The sequence below is a fragment of the Panthera leo genome, chromosome A1 (assembly GCF_018350215.1).
Source record: "Panthera leo isolate Ple1 chromosome A1, P.leo_Ple1_pat1.1, whole genome shotgun sequence".
NCBI classification, from domain to species: Eukaryota; Metazoa; Chordata; class Mammalia; order Carnivora; family Felidae; genus Panthera; species Panthera leo.
The window spans coordinates 21,657,178-21,675,150 of record NC_056679.1 but is presented as its reverse complement, the minus strand read 5'-3'; the positions used below and the strand labels follow the sequence as shown (position 1 = coordinate 21,675,150).

Below are 17,973 nucleotides of genomic sequence, written 5' to 3'. Positions count from 1 at the left end.
TTTATTTTGTCTAATAATGTATACCAGCATCTGCTTTTTAAAATGCTTCAAATACAAAAAGTACTCCCCCCATCCCTCCCCCCAAAAATGTGTCACCAATATGCATCTATCTAGATTTGCCTGGTTAAACCTTGTGAATGTCACTCATTCCTTTCTTCTTCCAAAACCACTAGGAGGCAGGCCCTGGAGACCAAATGCTCCTCTGTCCTCAAGGAGTTCACAAGAGTGGATGAGCACAAGGTGCCTCCTTGGGCTACAGACTGCTAAGGGACAAAGCACGTCTTCATTAGTGCTCAATCTGTGCAGCTGATAACAGGAACAGGGTATCCTCAGAATTCAGACAAGGTTCTCCAAGAGGTTTTATGGAGGTATTAAAACTCAGGATGTGCTATGTGCTGTACAGATCAGTCCTGAACTTGGGCACGTGGTATATCTTTTACTAAGGCAGTTTAATGCGAATGCAAATACCACCAACATTTTCTAATTGACTCAAAATTACCATCATTATCATTCCAATTAGATTACTGTGGTGAGAGGTTTAATTTCTCTATTTTCCTGGGGATAGTGGCACCTTTGCTAATATTAAGAAAATCATACTAAGGATCATTCTATCAACTTCATGTTTGACCCTCTACCACAAAATTACAGTGTGTATTAATATAGTATATTAATCCAAAAAGCTAAAGCAGGTGGAATCACTAGAAATTAATTAACATTTAATCTGTTATGAAAACTATATCAGACGTATGAACCCTGTGGCTATCAACGACTCAGAAATATAAGGATCTGGGGCACCTGGGTGGCTCAGTTGGTTAAGTGTCTGACTTTGGCTCAGTTCATGATCTCGAGATTTGTAGGGTCAGGTCAGGCTCTCTGCTTTCAGTGCAGAGCCCGTTTTAGATCTTCTGTCTCCCTCTCTCTCTACCCCTCCTCACGCATGCTCTCTTTCACCTCTCTCTCTCTCAAAAATAAACAAACATTAAAAAAAGAAAACAAATATAAGGATCTGTCACAAGGAGGGTAGTATTATGACAGCTCTGATGTCTTATAACATCTACTAAATTTGCCTAAACATGAAGTAGTATTAACATATTGGTTCTAATTGTATGGATTTCACTTTAAAGGAATATAAATATAGCTCAATTACATTTCATTTAAATCATCACTCCGGAGGTTGCAAAATAATTTAAATGTTTCAAACAGTAATATGTGGAGTTATTCTATTAATGTACTAAGGAGGTACTACTAACAGGGAAGAATCTTCAAAAGGCCTAATCAACCTAGGCCACCCTGGATAGGCACATACTTTGGTAAGTATTCAACAGTGATATAAGTGTCTTAAGAAAGGCAACCCAATGCCCTTCCTTCCACAGTACTAGGCATTCTTTAAATGAAGCATCCCAAGGGATATGCTAACAAAAAGCTAAACTATGAGCTTATTCCCATGTTAAACACAAAACAAACACAACACCCTGCAAAAAAACAAGCGTACCCTGTACAGCTTAGCTATGTTAAAAAACAACATGTACTATATGATTACAATTTTTTAAAGTGTAATATATACAGATAGAAGGATATATACACACCAAATGTATTTCTCTGGAGAGATTAGAGGTGACATTTTCTTTGTATATTTGTTCAAATATATTTCAAATTTCTATAACAAACATTTAGTGACCAAAAAAAAAAAAAAACCATTTATAATTGTAATGCTAATTATAACTATAATTTTATAATTCAAATAACTAAATTTGAATTATATTTACCCCTTTAAAAGTTTAAATAAGTATTCTTGCCTTAAGTTTACAACCTAGGGCAGCAGAGTATTCAGGCAAATCTGTAAAATGAATTATTAACATAAAATTACATGTAGAAAGTGGGAATGTAAAATGCTACAGCCAATGTAGAAAACATTATGTCAGTTCCTCAAAAATTAGACAGAATTACCATGTGGTCTAGCAATTCCACTTCTAGTATACACACAAAAGAACTGAAAGCAGGGCCCTGGAACAGATAGCTGTTCAGAGCAACATTACTCACAATAGCCAAAAGGTGAAAAGCCAAATATCCACCAACAGATACCCAGATAAACAAAAGTGGTCATCTACATACAATGGAATATTATTTAGCCTTAAAAAGAAATGACTGATACATGCTATCACAGGGAAGAACACTGAAGACATCATGCTAAGTGAAACAAGCCAGACACAAGAGAACACAATTGTACGATTCCACTTACACGAGGCACCTAGCCTCATCAAATTCATTAGAGGCAGAAAGGGCAGTAATAGCTGCCAGGGACCCGGGGGGAGAAGATAATGGGGAGTTACTGTTCAATGGATACAGAGTATTGGTTTGGGATGATGAAAAAGTTCTATGGAGACAGTGGTAACAGCTGCACAATAATATGAATATATTTGTCACTAAACTGTATATTTAGAAATGGGTAAAATAAGAAATTTTATGTATATTTTACATTTTTAAAAAATCAAATTATGATACCATGGGTTTACAACAAACCCACAGTAAACTCAGAGATATAGTTTTTTAATTAAATATAAAAGTGGTTCAGTCCTAAAAACTATTTTTGGAAAAGTACAATCACAATTCATGAAATCTGGCTTGGTAAGGCAAGTTCAGATTAGAGAAATCCTGAGTGAACCTTTCTAAAAGATATATAGCCTTCCTAGGACTTTCCAGCATATACAGCAATTCAAACTAAACCAACTAATTGTTATGATGACCAGTCCTCCCATGACTTACTGTTAATCATAAAAATGAGTTGTAATTAGTCAATTATATTAATAACCTCTGAAGAACTTCAATAAAATAATCTTTTTTTCTTTTTGCAACATTTTTTATGCCCATTATTTAGGAAGTACTTTCTTGTAAAAAGCATTGATATGCTCAGCCTCAGTTATCACTCACTGTGCATTAATAGGTGAATCAATAATTTTTTGTTGTTGTTTTATGGAGATAAAGCAAGAGTAGAAGAACAGAAATGAGAAATGCAAGCAGAGGATGGAAAAGAGTTGTAACGTTCTGAGAGGATAACATGCCAACCCACTTGGATCTCCCTATTTTCTTTGACACTTGAAAATATATCCTATATTCCCATAGACTTTTTCTGCGTCCACTGGTAGTGTAGATCCAATTCCCATTCCCTGGGATGGCTTTTCCTAGCAACCAGCACTGTCCCTCAGAGAGCTAGAGCATGGAGAAGAAAAGGTTATTTTATTTTACACTCTGAAAGCAAATTTAGTCAAGAGGACAAACACAGACCTTCCAATTTTAGAAATCTACATTTAGAACTGGAAGACTAAAGGAGTAATGTAGCGACCAATCTTTTGATCCCTCTAAGAGCATATTTATTTTCCATTCCCCTAGTGCTAAAGGAAGGTGGGGAATGTTTTGCTTTACTGATAGAGCAAAAATATATCTGAATACATTTACAGAATTCAAAAAAACAGGAAATGGAGAAAACAGTACAGGAAAACTTTGTTTTTGATAACATAATGCTCTCAATATTAAACAACACTAGAAATTAAGAGTTATGACTTACAAGCATGTGGCTTCCACACAGATCTCAAGCCTCGTTCCAACTAGAGGCAGCTGGCACAAAGGAGATGGACACAACCAACGGGACTGCACACCTCAGAACCTGTCTTCTGCTGACCTACAAGCTTGCTGAGGAAAAGAGGTCTGAATAGTGTGAACAGCCCTGCAGACCTGGTTGGCACCAAGATTCTCTCTCTTCTTCTGGTGTCATTCTTAGGGCAGGGAGCGAGCCTGTATGATTTTTTATCGTGGAAGCGGATTTTCTCACAGTAAACATAAAAGACTCTGAATGGCGAATCAATCTGTTTAAAAATGGGCTCCGCGTTCTTTACAAGATACAGCCTGGTGTAGACTATTTGAAACAGCTATGTCAAATACGAAAAAATATTTAACTGCAAAAAAAATTTATTTCAATTAAAGCACTGACATGTTCACTGAAGATCTCTAATAGGGTTTTTCTGTTTTCATAAATTCGATGGGTTTATTTGTTATCAGTTATTTGTTATCAGTTTAAATTGCTAAGCTGCCTTATAATAGGAATTTATTTATAGCTAATGAGCCATTGATAAAGTCTAAGATGCTTTACAAAATAAGCACTACTGTATGACAACGTGAACAAAGTAATAGCATATATTACTTCTCCTGACAATGACCCCACACACCAAGAAGGCTGGGGGAAATCATCAAGAGCAATACGTTTACGTCCCTGCCTTTGAGGAGATTATGGTCTAATAGAAAGTCCAATCCTAGGAAGTAGAAGCCTAGAATACAAATACAAGTAGAGTAAGCAAACAACGGAATACAACATACAAATCTATAGTCTATGTGATACACGTCAATGTATATATGGAAAAAAATATGTGCACAAAGGTTACAACTATATGAAAATTATATATCCCAGAAAACTGCTACATGAAATCCCAGAAACCAAATTCTTAGTGTTCTAGCAGATGATAAAATGTAAGCATTTCCTCAGTGAAGATTACCCAGTTTCCTGCAGGAATGAGGGTTTTTTATAGCTTTCTTCCTTTTTTACCAATGGAAGTTCCTGTCTGAGCACAAAAGACTTAAGTGTGTAGCCATCTTTCTCTGTTTTTGAGTATTATATTACAATGCTAGTAAGCCTTCCAAAGATAAGCTCTAAAGTCTTAGGTAAACTTCTGGGGTGCAACTTTACAACTTGTCATGTCATACATCTATACTACAGCAAAAGAAATTCAAAAAGACCTTTCAAGTTACAGAAGAGCCAAATATTACTCTCATCAATTTCTTCCATACTTATTTTTTGTTCATTTAAGAGAGACAGTGTGTGCGCACAAGCGGGGGAGAAGGGCAGAGGAAAGAAAGACAGAATCTTAAGCAGGCTCCACACTCAGCACAGACCCCAATGCGGAGCTCAATCCCACGACCCTGGGATCATGACGTGAACCGAAATCAAGAGTCGGACACTCAACAGAGGGGGCTACCCAGGCGGCCCCACTTCCATACTTATTCTGATGGGCTTTTTGAGACTGAGCAGATGCTACACCTAGGACTTAGACACCAAATGTATTTCCCAGGTCCAGACGAGCCTCTACTCTAAGACAGACTCACCCTCAAGATTTTATAAGTAAAATTACACTTAGGGGGCATCTGGGTGGCTCAGTCGGTTAAGTGTCGACTTCGGCTCAGGTCCTGATCTCATGGTCTGTGAGTTCGAGTGCCGCATTGGGCTCTGTGCTGTTAGCTCAGAGCCTGGAGCCTGCTTCAGATTCTGTGTCTCCCTCGCTTTCTGCCCCTCCCCCACTCACTCTCTCTCTCAAAAATAAATAAACATTAAAAAAATTGTTTTTTAAAGATTAGACTTTAGGGGCACCTGAGTGGCTCAGTTGGTTGAGCATCTGACTCTTGATTTCAGCTCAGGTCATGATCTAACAGTTCATGGGATCAAGCCCCATGTCAGGCTCTACACTCACAGAGCAGAGCCTGCTTCGGATTCTCTTTCTCCCTCTCTCTGACCCTTCCCTGAACTCTCTCTCAAAACAAACAAATAAATAAATAAAACAAAAAAAAACACTTTTAACTACTGCACCCATTCTGTGGTATAAGTACTGCAAAGAAACAAAGTTCTGGAGATCTGCTCAGACACATGATGCTCTTAGTGCCCCAGCTGCTAGGACAGCTGTCATCCACTTCTCTTTTCTGCAAGCTTATCTTACTACAAGAATGCAAGAGAATGCCCTGAACACCTGACAAAATCCACAAAGATAGAGGGGCTTTGAGAATGAAGCATTCTCCAAAAGAGTTTATGGCGTCCTTCATGAAGATGCCTATGAACAGGTGACAAGGTCATCCTCCTACCTTTACTTAAAAACAGACTGCTGTTGGGGCACCAGGGTGGCTCAGGTGGTCAAGGGTCCAACTCTTGAGTTCAGCTCAGGTCATGATCTCACCGCTTGTGAGATCGAGCCCCACATTGGGCTCTGCCCTGCCAGTTTGGTGTTCTCTCTCCCTCTCTCCCTCCTCCTCACGCTCTCCTTCTCTCTCAAAAACAAACATTTAAAAATAAATAAAAATAAAAACAGACTGTTTTAGAATTTGCTAACACAGTGACCACCCTCTGGTCTCATCACTTTTGTTCAAATGTGTTACTCACTGGAGAAGACATACGTCATTTCCCAACTGCCAGGAAGTTACTTTACTTGAAACACAATTTGCAATTACGGCTTCTGGAAGCAATTCTTTATCCTCATCATCCAAAAGCCCACTTTCATTTCATTGCACAGAAACTTTAGGCAATTCTAGGACATAGGGAATCTGACAGCTCATTGTAAATGAAGAAATAATTCCAATGAAGCCATGTGCTCAGGTTAAAAGCAAACAACCCCTGGGGCCCCTGGGTGGCTCAGTCGGTTGAGCGTCCGACTTCGGCTCAGGTCACGATCTCACGGTCCGGGAGTTCGAGCCCCGCGTCAGGCTCTGGGCTGATGGCTCAGAGCCTGGAGCCTGCTTCTGATTCTGTGTCTCCCTCTCTCTCTGACCCTCCCCCGTCCATGCTTTGTCTCTGTCTCAAAAATAAATAAACGTTAAAAAAAAATTTAAATAAAAGCAAACAACCCCAGTGGCAATAGTATTAGCAGGAAAAAAAAAAAAAGATATCCAGGGTTGTGAAGCTGACTGTAATCTTATACAAGTATTGCTTCCATGAGATACTTTCATTTTTAAAACAAAAAACTTCCATGATTTGCAGTAATTTCTATAGTTTTGTTCTTTGTTTCCCCAAACATTCAAGGTTTTGTAAAATAAATTACATAAATACAGATGGGCCAAAAGCCTAAAGAAATGGATAGAACACAGTTATACTTTATTTTTCTAATGTGTTCAAAGCTGGAATACAGGGACCTAAGCTCAAATCTATTTACGGTATCATAACCCGTCCCACGTGAATAGCTCTAATGTGATTTTACCTACTATCCTCTGCCATAGGAGTAGTATCAACCATACCCTGCAATGGCCTAGTGCCAAACTAAAATTCCAGCAATGGACAGGCAGAACCGTACTGTAGTCCTTCAATGAAAGTTTACTGAATGTCCTCCAAGTAAAAAGGACACAAAGCCAACACCATGACACCCTTCCCTGACCCTGGCAGAACTTACATGGGGTCAGAGAGGTCTGGGCACATAAACAGATGTACACCAGAGTGGCCATTGCTCTCGTGGATAGTTGTGAATGCCACAGAAACACCAGAATTGGGAAGCGTCAACTACCTGTGAGAAGACAGGCACCCGGAACAGTGAATGTATATGCCAGGTGGAAGAACTGAAAGAAATTTAGCATGGCTGTAGCCAAAAAGCTTAGCCTTTATCCTATGAACAACATTCAATCACTGAAAGACCTTAAGCAGGGAAGTGGTATGATCAGATGTACGTCCGTTAAAGATTACTTTGGCTGAATGTATGGACCAGATGCTGATGAAGAAAACTCAGAGGGAGCCTAAGGTGGCTACAGCAAGCCAGGAAAGAAAGAAAAGAAGCCTGTACCAAGGAAGTGGAAATGGAGAAACCTGGACAGGAGACAAACTCAAGAGGATTCTGCAACTGACTGAATGCAAGAAGAGGAGCTGGATAAGGGAAAAGGGAGAGCGAAGGATTATACCCAGCTGCTCAGCTTAAGTAACTGAGTGAACGGTAGTGTCACTCACTAGGACCCAGAACACAGCAAATTTCAGGGTCGATGACGAATTCCACCCTGGACATTTTAAGTTTAGCCACCTGTGGGATATCAAAGTGGATATGTCCAATAGATAGATTTGTAAATCTGAAGATCAAGAAAGAGATCTGGATTGAAGATGTGGAAATCTGGCATGAGATCACCCAGGGAAAAGTGTGTGGAGTAAGAAGAGAAGAGGATGTCGGAAAGAACTCTAAGAAAGTCGGACAGCAGAGAGACAAGGAACACCCCTGCGGAAGAGACTGTGAAGGAACAGGCAGAGTAGGAAGCAAACCAGGAGAATAGAGTCATGGAAGCCTAGGGACATGAGCATCACACAAAGGAGGCAGGTCAAGGTCTAATGCTGTTGAGACCAAAACAAGGACTAAGAAATGCCCACTGGATTTGGCAAGAATTATTGATGACCTTCACGAGATGAATTTCGGTGAAGCTGTGGGTGGACAAGACCAGATTGCAGCAGGCTGAGGAGCATGTGAAAGGTGAAGAAGTGAAAACAATGACTATAAACAACTTGCTCATGAAGTCTGACTGTGAAGGAAAAGAAAATTAGCTAGGAGTAAACGTAAAATTGGCTGAAAGTGAAGGATGTATTTTGGGTCACCTTTTTATTTTAAACATATTAGAGCCTTAAAAAGGTTTACTTATTAATTTGTTTTTAAGATTTTAGTAATCTCTATACCAAATGTTGGGCTCAAACTCACAACCCTGAGATCAAGAGTCACATGCTCTCCCAACGGAGCCAGCCAGGTGCCCCAAGAAACTTAAAATGTTTAAATGTTCACAGGAAGGACCCAGTAAGAGAGAAAGATAAGGGCAGGACATAAGCACTAAATAAGTAACAGGAAGTGGAATCTGAAGCAGAGGTGCAAGAGAAGCTATAGAAAGGGGGAGCTTCTTCTGTGAAAACAAAAGAGAAGAAGGATGGATACAGATGGAAGTGAATTTCATGGTTGAGGCACCAGAAGTTGGAAACAATTTCTTTCTCTTCCCTTTCTCTCCCCCTCTCTCTGCATTTTTCATTTCTACCAGCAACTTATGAGGGTTCCAACTGCCCCATATCCTTGCCAACACTTATTATGGTCTTTCTTATTATAGCCATCCTAGTGCATGTGAGGTAATATCTCATTGTGGGTTTGATTTGCATTTTGGGTCATTCTCTTCTGAAGTCATCTATTTCTCCCTGTGAAGAAAGAGAGAAGGCTTTCTGTTGAGAGTAAGAGGAAAGGTAGCAATAGAACGTGGAGTGGAGGGAAAAAAATGGAAAAGGTCTAACGTCTAAAGCAGGAAGAGTACTGACAGAGAAACCAATAAAGGGGATATGAGCCCAGTGGAAGCTAGAAACCAGAAGTCTGTACAAGTACCCCTCTGATCTCCTCCAAGTTTTTCTTCTCCAGTGAAGTGGGTCTTTTTCTTAAACTGATCTAACCAGAATTGGAATGGGCAGTTGCTCATTTAAACACGATGAGAGAAGTGCCCCTGAACAATACATTATCTGTTGAAAGTCCAGTAATATCCACATTTGAAACAACAGTTTGCCTAAGATTCACCCTCCTTGAGAACAAAGCACCTCTCATACACGAGTTCACTGCAGACCTTGCATGTGTACTGTAAGTACTCACAACTACAATCATGGTACTAAATTCATCAAATGACAAACTGTAAGAAAACACCACACACCCATCATCTCAATAATGGATAATTCCTTTAAAACATGTTAACTTAAGAAGGATAATAACCAGGGGCGCCTGGATGGCTCAGCCGACTGAGTGTCTGACTTCGGCTCAGGTCATCATTTCAGGGTTCAGGAGTTGAAGCCCCGCATCGGGCTCACTGCTGTCAGCACAGAGCCCGCTTCAGATCCTCTGTACCCCCCTCTCTATCCAGCCCTCCCCCGCTAGCACGCCCTCTCTCAAAAATAAAAAATAAACATTAAAAAAATGATAATAAGCAATTACACAAAATGATTTTTGACTTACCCAGTTAGCTTGTAGAGCACAAGATATAGCCACAGTATTCGGTTAAACTAATTTGATAAGTATATCCTTATGTAAACATGAAGTAAAGACTTAATTTAGAGATTTATCACTAAGGCACGCTGACCACAATTTTCGCTCAGGGATCACACCCTGGGACTGACTTATAAGTGAACTAGTTTTACACCAAGGGTGCTATGCTGCTGCTTCAATCGTCTTTTGCTGAGTAACATACCATCCCCAAACTCAGTGGCTTAAAGCAAGAGCAACTTGTTATTTCTCTCAATTCTGTGTTTTGAGTAACTCGGCTGAGGTTGCTCATGAGGTCATGGGCACTGGGAACTTAACTAAGGCTGACACAGGCCTCACTCACACAGCTGAGCCACTGCAGGTGGTCTCTCCTAGATTCAAATGGAGCAGACACAGACTCCATCTCTTAATGGGAGGTGCAGCAGTCAAGCCTAGGGATGGGAGGAACTGCTGGCAGTAATGGCTGAAAACACTCTACCACCACAGCTGTAAACAATATTACTAGATGTTTCCACTACACTATTTGAGTTCATGACTGAAGCAATAGAAGGGGGTCAGACTATCTCCAAAACTAAAACACTTGCGTAAGTATTGAAAAGAACATCTCTGCAAACATATGCTTTTGCCCCCATAGAATGCTAGTCTCAGGAAAGCCATGGAATCTTCGTTTCTGGGGTTGTGAGGAGGATAGACACCATCTTTCAGGAATGCTTGGAGTACAGTCTTTCCCAAATGAAATTCATTATCTCCTGAAGTCCTTTCACGCCTTACAATTTATTAGGTATGCATGAGTATGATATCATTTAGTAAAATCTAATACTAAAAAAAATAAAGGTATCCCTAGCTATTTGAACTCTTGCTATCCAAATCTATCTAAACTCAAAATCAAATAGATTTGACAAAGTTCTTTTTTTTTTTTTATTTAAAAAAAAATTTTTTTTTTAATGTTTTATTTATTGAGACAGAGAGAGACAGAGCATGAACGGGGGAGGGGCAGAGAGAGAGAGGGAGACACAGAATCAGAAGCAGGCTCCAGGCTCTGAGCCATCAGCCCAGAGCCCGACGCGGGGCTCGAACTCACGGACCGCGAGATCGTGACCTGAGCTGAAGTCGGCCGCTTAACCGACTGAGCCACCCAGGCGCCCCTGACTAAGTTCTTTAATACTGAAACTTTTGCTACTGGCTCTCCTAGACTCAGGTATGAAGTAGATTTGGATATCACAGTATCCCTTACAACCTGAAATCTCACTATCTGAACACAGCAACCCCATAAACTCATACAGTAAAAAGGATATATGCCCAAAAATATTAACTGTTATCTTTAGATGGTATAATTACAGGTGATGTACATTCTTCTTTTTGCTTTAGTTTCTAAATTCTCTGTTTCCTTTCAAAATCTAAAAAGTCTATATTGTGACTTAATATACTTGGAAATATTTAAAAAAAATTTTTTTTTAATTTTAAAATGTTGTGGGTCAAACACGTAATTGATTTAGATAACCGACTTGATTAACTGACCTCTTCTGTGACATCTATTCTGGTTAAAGTCAAACAACATTCATCATATGCCTCCTGTTCACTGCTCAACATGTATACAATATCTAACATTTTTAGTTGTTTTTTTTTTTAAACCACAGAATATTTTTAAAATGTGTAGTAAGGACCTGCCTGGACTCTAGACTCCATTAGGGCCCAAACGTTGTTTGCCATGTTTGACTTACTATTTAATGCAGTACACAGAAAAACAGAATAATGATGATGATGATGATGATGATGATGGTCTTTGACTTCCCTTCAGTTTCATCTTCCCCACTCTGACTTTCAGATAAAGGAGGACATGGTCTCAGACTTCCCAGCTTGAGCTGATTAAATTTTTTTTTAACATTTATTCATTTTTGAGAGACAGAGAGAGTGATAGAGAGAGCGCTGGGGAAGGGCAGAGAGAGAGGAAAACACAGAACCGGAAACAGGCTCCAGGCTCTGAGCTGTCAGCACAGAGCCCGACACCAGGCTCGAACCCACAAATCATGAGATCATGACCTGAGCTGAAGTCGGAAGCCTAACGGACCGAGCCAACCAGGTGCCCCTGAGCTGCTGATTATTAAGATGAAGCCAAGCTCTTGCTGCAACATATAAGCACTCTTTACTTTAAAATTTTTTAAGATTTTTTTTTTTTTTAAGCTGCAAACTTGATAGCTTTTTAAAGCCATTTGCTTTCTGAAGTTCCCAGAACTTTATCATTTGGGTCACACACATAAAAATCACTGTGGAAGAAATCTCGTTAATGATTAATACCCTTCTTCTTCTAGAGTGAAGAAGAAATGGGACCTGTCTAGAAGTACTTAATAAATAGACGGATTCACACAATGGAATAAAAGATATCCATGCCACGGATTAACAGAATGAAAACATACAGTTACCTACTCAACCCTGAAAGCACTTCGAAGCGGAGAAATTCACCCAGTGGTCACTTCAAATAGATATTTCTAAAGTTTAAAACACAATAAACCTCCCTCAGGGCTAGCTCATTTTTCCATTCTTTTTTGCATGATATATACCTTGGTGTTTTGATGTTACTATCCCATAATGCACAACAGTATTAGAAACTCACAATTTTTGCCTCCAAGAACTATAATCCTCCTCCCCCAAAAATAAATAGGCCAAAGTCAAATAAGACTCTGAACCTGTTTGTTTTTTTTTTTTTTAAAGCAACATTACAATATTGCTTTAAAAACTGCAATTCCCAGCTGCAAAGAGGGCTTCGGAAGGTCTCGCATGCAAACAAACATACACAAAAAGCCACTTACGGGAGCGGAACAGAGCGTGCCTAGATGGTCATCTCACATAAAATAGAGCGGTTAGTGCACCCAAGGCAGGACAAGAGAAATATTTCACTCATTTCGCCGCACTCCTGGATAAAGGTCCCTAAGCGAATGCCCCGTTGTGGAGGCCGTGTTGTGGGGGAAAGGGAGACGGTGGAGAATATGGTCTGTGATACCACCACCCTCCCCAGAGATGAAGGAGAAGATGCTAAGATCTTGGGAAAGGCCGAAAGAGAATGGGGAGGAGAGTCGCAGGGGAGGTCTCTTCTCAGCAAAACAGCGCCCAGAGCGGTAACAGGCTGCAGCTGTGAGCAAAGCCGCGTCCTAGCAGCTCAAAAAAGAGAGGGAGCAGGGAAAACTTTCCCTAGCCTCCCTGCACCCTCTCCCTCCTCCTCGGAGAAAACGCCAGCAGAGCTGCTAACGGTGCCGCGCCGGTGGCCCCGCCACCCGCCGGGTCGCAGCGCCCCGCGGACCGGGGGCCGGGAAGCCCAGGCCCGCAGCCGGAGGGAGGGAGGAGGTGGGAGAACGGGGCACACCAGCCCGGCCCGGGGGGAAGGGGGAGCAAGGAGAAGGGCAGGGGCGGAAGCGCCCCCCGCGAGCGCGGGCCCGCGCCCCACCGGCTACCTGGGCAGCCAGCTGCTGCTTCGCGCCGTCCGGCCGGGCCCTGCCGCGGGGAGCGCCGCGGGGATCTCGGAAGCTCGGCGGCCCGGAGAGTCGCCAGAGAACAGCGGTGCGGACGGCCGGCGAAGGGGTGGAGCGGAGTGAGGGGGGTGGGGTAAGAGGGCGCCAGGGGCCGGGCCGCCGGGTCACGTGGCCGGGCCGCCTCACGTGACGCCGACGCCACGCGCGCTGGGCGGACTCGGGGTTTATCCGCCCGCCCCGCGGTGGCTGCGAGTCAGTATTTTGGGGCTCTAGGCCAGGCGGCCCGGGGCTTCTCTGGAAGCCGATTGGCTGTCCTAGTCCTGCCCCCGAAGCTTTGCGGAGAGTCGTGGTGGAGCTTGGTGGCTGCCGAGGCTCACAGGCTTTTGTCTCAGGGAGCCCGAGGGCTTGGCCGTGGGGGCGGCCGGCCAGCCACCCCGAGGGACCTAGGACGGAAAAACGACGCGAAACTCCTTTCCCTGCCCCGTAGCGCGCCCTACTTCCTCTAGACACTACCCTGATGGTGCTACCCGGGACAAAGGTCGTCGGAGGAGATACTCCTTATATTTCAGGGATGACCTCCCCGCCCCCGCGCCCTGACCGACCGGTCAAAGGACACCTGCGCAGGACCTGAGGGTGGGGAGGGAAGGTGGCAGCTGGACCACGATCAGAAGGAAAAGTGAGGCACGGGGCCCAGATGATGAAAGGAAGGCACAGATACCTCGGAAGCAGGCTGTCAGGATTGGAAAGGACCTAAGACAGCAAATGACACAACCCGTTTCTTATTATAAATGAGTAAACTGAGGCCGGGAGAGCTTCATGCTGCTCTAGCCTGTCATCTATGGAGACCACAATCTTCTTGGTTAGGTATTGCACGGCTCTTTGAAAACTCCAGTTCGCTCCACAGAATAAAGTCCAAACGTCTTGGCATAACTTTCTAAGCAATCTTGTTGAAACTTAAGCTTTCCCACTTGAGCTCTGTTGAATAAACAGAAAAACATTTTCTAAGTATCACCAAACAACTCCGTTAATCTACTAGAAGGCTGCTTTTCCACATCTTCCAGCACTTACTCAACAGTACTCTAGCCTCTGGCTCCGGAGATTTCCTGTTTTCCTTGACTACTCAGCTTTCTTTGGATTACTAACTTTTTCCCTAAGTTGTTTTTCTCGCCTTTGCGTTCGTTCATTCTTTTGCCTCTATCTGAAATGCCCTGAATCACTACCCTCTCCCCACTTACACAAAACCAGAGTCAGACAGTACTTAAAGCATTAAAACTAGATTTTATTCAGAGACTATTGCAACAGTGCAAGTAAGCCTAGTTCTAGAATGAGGTCTCTTTTCTCCTATTGCAGTAATAGTTCCTGAATAAAATCTGCTTTTACTGCTTTAAGTACTGTGGGGCTCTGGTTATCTTTAACCATACGCCCAAGGTACACATCAGTCTCCTAAGCTTATCTTTTAAAATCCTGGTCAAATACCACCCACTCTGGTCTTCCTTCTCTTCATCTTCCTCCCTGATTCAACAGCTCCAGCAACTGAAATTCATTCAGACAGTGTCTGATGTAACTTCTTTCCTAATTTCCTGGCAACTACAGATTCTGATAAACTAATCTCAGACTGCCCAGAAATGTACTGTACATTTCCTATAAGAGGTAAATTGTCTATTGCTATCTTCTTCCCTAGATTGTAAAGTCTTTGAAATGAGACATCTGGGCTTACTACAGTGCCTTCAATATGCACTGAGTGAAGTGGCTCAACCAAGGTTGTAGCATTTCATTGAATTTACTAAAAATTCTTTGAGCCTACTCTGTTTAAAGGGGGAAAAAAGTCAGTTTCTTTAGGCTACAATCTGATCAAAAGGGCTTCTGGAAAACATGTGTTTGAGAAAAAAATTGAGGTTTTGGGTTTGAGTCCTCAAATATTTCCTGAGCACTCATTGCTTACCATGTGCCAGATGCCATACTTGGAACATCTTGGAGGATAAAAGTTTGGATAAGACATGGTTGCTGATCTCAAGGAATATGTAGTTTGTTTCACTATTCCAGCACAGGGTGAAAAGTATTATGATACAGGGTATCAAGTGAGCACAAAGGAAGGTTAGGAAAAAACTTCCTGGGAAAGTGAATTTGGAGAACAAGTAACAGATGGAAGGAAGGGAAAGACCTTTCAGAAGACAGAGCGGTACCTTCAAAGGTAGGGAGGCATGAAACGGCATTATTTATTTGGAAAAGCATTTCCAAATAACCCTATATGGTTGGACTTGGTGACCTCTTTTTACCTCTGGGACAAAGGAAACCTAATTAGGTTAACAGTGAGGTACTTGCAAGACTGACACATATGTTGGTATATTAGTATTATTCATTGGATTGAGTAACCTTCCCTCAGACAAATCATAGGGTCTTCACCTAAAATTGGCCTGTGGACTAGTGCTAGATGATCTTTTAACTTTTTTTTCCCCAGTTTCAAAAGCTCTCTATAATTGTTATCTAAAAACAGCAAAATGACTTGTTCCAAACAAGATTATTTTAGAGCACCCTAAACTTTTTCTACTGGGCAAAAAACCTCAATTTACAAGTGCTACTTTAAGGAAGAAACTGGACTCTACCTCCAGGGCGGAGGGAGGACTCCCCTTCATGTTCATGCTAACAGATGACTATGCTGGTAAAAAGTATCTGTCAAGAATGTGGGCCACAGGAGAACAATTCTAATCACTCTTGGGGGCTTCGGAATTTCATTTTAAAAGTAATCTCTCAGGAAATGGAAAATTAGGAGAGGAGAACACTGTCTTTTGTTTGCTCCCTTTTCCTCCACTGTGCTCTTCTGTGAGTTTCAATTTGGCCAGATATGGGTCAGCCAATTCAGTACCACTTCCTTCAGCTAGGCTAGCTAACGCCTGATGGAGTCCACCTCTTAACACGATTTTCTTTGCCAAGAAAAGGTCCAAAGGTCCCTTAGGCAGACATTTGTTTTTCATAGGCCACGGGAACGTTCTTGATACTGGACGAGCAAAATTAAAAGAGATTTCAGTTACTTCCTCAAAGACTTGAATATTAGTTCTTCTGAGAGAATAAAAACAGATGGGAGCACCCAGATTGCATCCACCTTTTCTTTTCTTGTAGCCAGTCAAGATGGAGAGAAATAACCTGGAGAACCACCAACTCATAGAATGGGAACATTTAGATCACTCTATAAGATTGTTTACCTGTTTATGTAATAGTAATACTCAGACATCTATCTGTTCTGACAGCTGCAAAAACAATATAATCATTTTTGAGAATTGAGGATTGCATAAGTGTCTTAGGATTTTACAAATGTAATAAAATATAGAATCTACCTAAAGAGAGAGTCCACCTTGAGTTTAATTAGATAACCAAACAGGTAAACATGATCAGTCACAATGAGTTTTACAACCTCAATTATTACTGAGCCACCTACTTTGGAGATAATTTCTGTTCTTGTGGCTGGGATAAATAAACATGGCATAAACAAGGAGGAGGGAAGATTGAGAGAAGTGGCAATGGAGAATTGGAAAATAATTTTTGTTCTAATTCCTTTTTTCCATCACCCCAAGAACACATAAATAAGCAAACAAGTATCTTGGTCCTGACTAAAGTAGTAAAGTACTCTGCTGATTGATTTCTTCCCCTGCATTCAGGCAGATGCTACGCTGAACAGATAGCATAAAGAGATAAACCCACTCTGCTCCCTAGACCAGCATGAGACCCTTCCAAGCACAGCACCTCTCGTGAGTGTCTATGTCACTCCTCCATAAGATCACCTTCTGCATAAAATACACTTTTATTGTTAGCAATGGCAACACCACCAGGAGCAACATGGTTCGTTTAGGAAGCCACCAGCTTCTGGTAGGAATTATGAGGTCTTTCGTCTTCTAGGGAGCTAGAATTTTGGCTGCGATTGACTGTGAAGCAGGATTGGTCCTCTGGATATTAGAATGTATCTCGGTGACTTCTTGGAATGACACCAGGGTGCTGAGGAGGATAGTAAGAATATTCTCATTGGTTTAGAATATTGAAGGTGATGTTACCTGGAACAAACAAAATGACACTATGAGGAAAGAGACAAATCCAGAATGGGGGACAAGAACACTCCTAGCCTTGGTCTCTACAAACAGTTAAGTCTCTGGGGGGAAAAGGGGAGAGAGACTGTTCCCAGTTTAAAAGATAGTAAAGAAAAATGACATTCAAATGTAATGCATGAACCTTGGGTGGAATCATAGTTGAAAAATTTTTTTAAAGCTATAGAAGATATTTGGTGGAGAATCATAGAAATTTAATATGGCTCGATATTAGATACTAAGTGATTTTAAAATTTTTTGTGTTATTTTTTCAGATATGATCATAGTAGTATTGAGAATGTCCTTATTGTTAGGAGATACATACCAGAGTATTTAAGAACAGAGTGTTATGAGGTTTGGCAAAAACAAAACAAAACAAAACAAAAACAAACAAAAAAAACCAATACTATACATGTACTTATCCATGAAAAAAGAGAGCAAATATGACAAAATGTTATATCTGGGAAATGTTTTTTGTACTCTATTTTATTTCGTTATTTTTATTTATTTTAGAGAGAAAGAGGGGGGAGCATGGCAGGGGAGGGGCAGAGGGAGAGAGAGAGAATCTAGAGCAGGTTCCATGCTATGCATGCCCGATGCCCCTCACAGGGCTTGATCCCACAACCATGAGATCATGACCTGAGTCAAAATCAAGAGTTGTATGCT

At 41.5% G+C, this 17,973-nt stretch overlaps 1 protein-coding gene across 6 annotated transcripts in view; it reads right to left on the bottom strand.

Moving 5' to 3' along the window:
* RCBTB1 (RCC1 and BTB domain containing protein 1) overlaps nucleotides 1-13,335 on the bottom strand; it is a 54,059-nt gene extending 40,724 nt beyond the window's left edge. For 5 of the 6 annotated variants that reach the window (XR_006195747.1, XR_006195759.1, XM_042912096.1 and 2 more), the window contains exon 1: nucleotides 13,217-13,335. The gene's annotated coding sequence lies outside the window, so the exon portion shown is untranslated. Of the gene's footprint in view, nucleotides 1-11,491; nucleotides 11,707-13,216 lie in introns of those variants that run through there. The other variant, XM_042912159.1, reaches the window with a different exon arrangement.
* Nucleotides 13,336-17,973: the final 4,638 nt, after the last annotated feature.